Here is a 4,621-nt window from a genome sequence, read left to right on the forward strand (position 1 = left end):
CAAACACATGCAATTGAATTGAGAGACTAACAACGATTTATACAAATGAGAAGCTAACGACAATTTATACAAATGACCTTCAGCGAAATTATACAAAGCTAAAGAGGAACCAACCAATTATACAATTGTTTCTTTGCATATCTGTATAGCGAAATAGGAATAGCTTTCAGTTGTATATGTATAGCGAATTATACATTTGTTATGGAGAGCAATTATGTAAACTTTGCTATAACATACAAATTTGAATTTTGTGTTTGTTAAATGTGAAAATTGTTCTTTTAAATATAATATGGTAGAAAAAGAACATTTGTGTGTGAGAGAGAGACAGGAAGCGAGACAACTTATTAACTCAAGTCAAGAAGCAGCGAAAAAAAATACTTATATACCCAATAATCAAGTTATATTCCTTTAGAGGGACTCGAGGAGGGCACGAAGTCAATAAAGGCCAACAATCATCACTACAACTTAAGTATGCATCGAAAATTTAATTCTTTCTCAAATCAATATAGGATCCTTTCATCATTCAAGGATAAACCAATTATGAATTCCTTACTTATTTTTCTTTGATAAGCTAATGATAACAAGCAAAAACTATATGGAGATGTCGGAAATTAATGCAAACAATGCATAAAAATAATTTATCACACATTGAGTTCCTTATAGTATCATATGTTGCAACCAAATTGTCACAAAATAGTAGGTGAAAACAAGCATGTGCAGGAATAAATTAACGAAGAGACTGTCATACCATTCCCTCAGGGGCTAAAGTGATGATTTGATACCGGTCCATCTAGAATGTCTAAAATAAATTAAAACAAGCTATGTAAGCACTCCATGCAATATTGAATTGTTTGGTGTTAAAGAATGACACAGAAAAAAAAAGAACAGACCATGATTTTCTAGAGCAGTAGATGAGTATGATATCAATTCCTCACCCGTGCTTTTATCAACATTAAAAGTCGTATCAAGTGATTCATCCTGTACATATTTCAATGCTAAAATGACAATTTTATGATTTAAGTCAGTCTATCATACTCATAAAGGTACCAAGAAAACCATGAATTGTCATTATACATTTGAAAAAGATCCAGATTAATTTCTTGAAAAGTTATTCCACTATATGAACTACCTTCCAAGAGACATCTCTTTCACTTTCTTATTCTTTTTCTAGGAAAAGCTAACCAGTAAGATATCACTAATTTGATACACCAAGGAATCTACTTAAATAGACACAAATTAGGAATGTAGACCAACAGTAATCCACTTCTCACGAAGAGAAAAATTTATATTTTCTACTCCTTTGTTCGCTTAGATATAAGGAGCACACCGGTCAGTATTCAAACAATCGACTTTAGTCATCAAATTCATTTTCCCAAGTTTGAAAAAAATTTCCTGTAGTTAATACTTATTAGACTTACATCAGAATTTTCTTGTAAATTAGAAGTGTGCAATAACACTACAAGCATAAAAAAGCTCAACTTAGAACACATGTTGTGTCTACTTTTTTTCTTTTTCTTTTTGGAAAAACTAATAAATCCAACAGCAAAAGAAGCAAAATAACACACACATATACAAAAAGTATATCAAATGTAGACAAACTTACAAAAGATATATTTTATGAATACATCCGATCTTCTATACATATATAAGAACCTTGTGAGTGCAAAAAACATAGATAAGGGATAAGGAACTATTCTTCAAGTGTGCAAAATTCATCTCTGCTTCATTAAAAGTTTTATCAACATAGTGATAAAGGAGCAACAATCTCATGTTTTGCATTGTTTCCCCCTCTTCCAAAAGTCCAGCTAAACATTGTTTCTTTCACACTACTTGACATCACCAACTCTTTACCATAGATTTCAATCTTTCCCTTTCAAAAAACAAATTAAGTATAGAGGTGAAAAGTATAAAGACGATACTTACAGGAATAATTGCATTGCATTGTTCTTGAGTTGTGATCCTCAATTTCTCAGTTGCTTATTCAATCATAATTTTCATATGATAAACCTTTTTTTTTTCACAAACTGGAACAACTATTTCTCATTACCTTGAAAATTGCTTGTGAAACTTCCATAATATTGCACACAGGCTTCAGGACTGGTCAAAGAAGCATAGACATTAAAATATAGAAAAGATCAAGATCTCCAAGGGAACAATGCAAGAAGTGTTAAAACAACAACAAAATCCATGCCTCAACATATGTACAATGTGTCCACATTTTAAAGCTAACACAACATGTTTTTTGTTTATAAAGTAAGTTGAGAGTTCATATATTTCTTATATCTCTATAGGCACTAAAAACATATTTAAACTTGAACTTATTCTTCATACTGTCACATGCCTGATAAGTAGCAAAATAAATTTATGGAAGAACAAATGAAGCAAACTTCCCTAGCAACATAAAATGCTAAGTTTTCCAACATTAACCACTTGTTTGCATATCCAATGGCAAGTGTGTTGCCTAAACCACCTTTATTAGTTACAATTGTTATGATTGGAACTCTCAGCGCAAACATTGGCCTTAAATTGGGGCTATTTACTCACTCTACATGAAAATAATGGAAGTGATTATAGATTCTACATGACCAAATGAAACCTAATAACGCAATATTTGAAAGTCAAGCTAAAGAATCACACCTGATCCAGCTCTTCAGGTTTTAAATCAGCAAAAACCCTGGAGTGTCAACAAATGTAACAATAGTAAAGACACGATGATCAACATATTTCATCATTCTCAAAGCCTTTCTTTACCTGCAAGGCTAAGATCTAGTAGTTATCAATTCATTTTTTTACAAAACTAACCTTGAGGTATCAAATTAAGCAATATTTCTTTTAAACAACTGACCGCTATATAGACTCTCCAAAAATCTGATAACCTGAGCAAAAGTCAAACTGGGAACATGTTGAGAAGTTATGAGCAACAACTTCAGCCTATCAGCTTGTTGCTTAGTTAATGTAAAAATCAGTTCAAAGTGACCTATTATTAACCACAGAACAGATTACTTGGAATGTTTAATAATAAAAATTTGTAATAATGCTATGAAAGAGAATTTTTAAACCGTACCCATAAGGGATTTTCATTGCAAAGTGGATGACCAATGAAGAGATAACTTCTACCTTCAATGCTCCCAATATCACTCACCGTGGCTGGATCATCATAGCCATCACGATCTCCATGAACTCTACCCACTTTATTCATAATATAGGGTAAGATTGCTCGAGTTGCACTGTCAAAAAAAACTGCTAATACTATAATGAGCAGAAAAAAAAATCAACAGACATATCTTCTCCATCATATTTAGTATATGAACTTGAACATTTGGTCTATTAGGGTGTTGACCAATTTGAACTCGTTGGATGGGTATCAAATGAGTGTACAAATCCCTTAGGCTCTGACAATATGCCATATGTGTCGAATGGAACAAAAAGGTGTTGGCCAAATAATAATATTTCATAGGTATCACCACAATAAACATATTTCCTTCACATAATAAAGGATACTATATGTAAGTAGGAAAATTCTCATAAGTTGGTAACATACAAGAAAAACAAATTTTAATTTACCTCTTTAAAATTAGAGTAGTTCAAACCAACATAACGTATGATAAACATACATACATATATAACCAATTACTTATTACAAGAGCCAGGTGAAATTTTCTATTCAAAATATGAATGTGTACTAAAATATTAGTTATTTCAATATTTTTCATCTTAAACAAGATCTTAAAAATTGAATCATTAATACAAGAAATAAAATTAAGAACATGCGCAAATGAAATTAAAAAAAAAAACAGAGAATTAACAAAGGGATCAACGCATGTAGTGTTAACATGAGAAGTGGTATAATACCAAGTTATGGTATAACTCAAAATATTCAAGGGATTTAAAGGAGTGCACGAAATCCAAATTACTTAAAGTGTAAGCGAAGTATGATTTTTTCTATTTTAGACATTTTCTCAAACACCTGGTGCACGTCAAAAATCTTTCAACAGAAAAATCACATATGCATACTCCATTAAATCTTGCTACAAGTGAAAAATAACTTAGTCTCGTCTTAGTGCGGAACAAACACATGAAACAGATTCAATTTCAATATATTGCTGGTTGAACATTCGCTGAAGAAATAGAAATATCTGTAAACTACAAATTAAATAGAAGAATTAACAAAATAAAGTAGAGGTTAACCCAAAAAATGTATCTTATGCTCTTCAATTTTTAAGCTTTGCCTATTTTTGTGGGCATTGTTTTCATCAGAGTTGAAATGAATTTAAAAATAAAAATATCAGTTAGCAACCAAATCCAAACTCACCAAGCAACTACTTTCGAACAAATTGTAAACTCCACCACACGCTTTATTTTAGCTCTAGATCCATATACCAAATACCCCCATACAACAACAAATTAGCAAATCGATGAACTCTAGTTTTGATTCATGAAAAATAATAATAAAGAATTGGACAAAAAAATAAAAATTGACAGACCTAACTGTTAAGTTCAGTAACTGAACAAGCAAAAACTTAGACAACAATGAAGAAGAAGAATTTCATTGACATGAAAACTGTAACTACAACTGAATGAAAAATATCTGATATGATATTTAATGAACACCTATATATAC

At 31.1% G+C, this 4,621-nt stretch overlaps 1 long non-coding RNA gene across 1 annotated transcript; it reads right to left on the reverse strand.

Annotated features, from left to right (window-relative positions):
* Positions 1-1,959: 1,959 nt before the first annotated feature.
* Positions 1,960-2,981, reverse strand: LOC104646729 (uncharacterized). Its single transcript, XR_740926.4, has 3 exons — positions 2,846-2,981; positions 2,638-2,751; positions 1,960-2,097 (listed from the first exon to the last, which is right to left on the reverse strand). It is a non-coding gene; the product is annotated as an uncharacterized lncRNA (long non-coding RNA).
* Positions 2,982-4,621: the final 1,640 nt, after the last annotated feature.

The sequence above is a fragment of the Solanum lycopersicum genome, chromosome 1 (assembly GCF_036512215.1).
Source record: "Solanum lycopersicum chromosome 1, SLM_r2.1".
NCBI lineage: Eukaryota > Viridiplantae > Streptophyta > Magnoliopsida > Solanales > Solanaceae > Solanum > Solanum lycopersicum.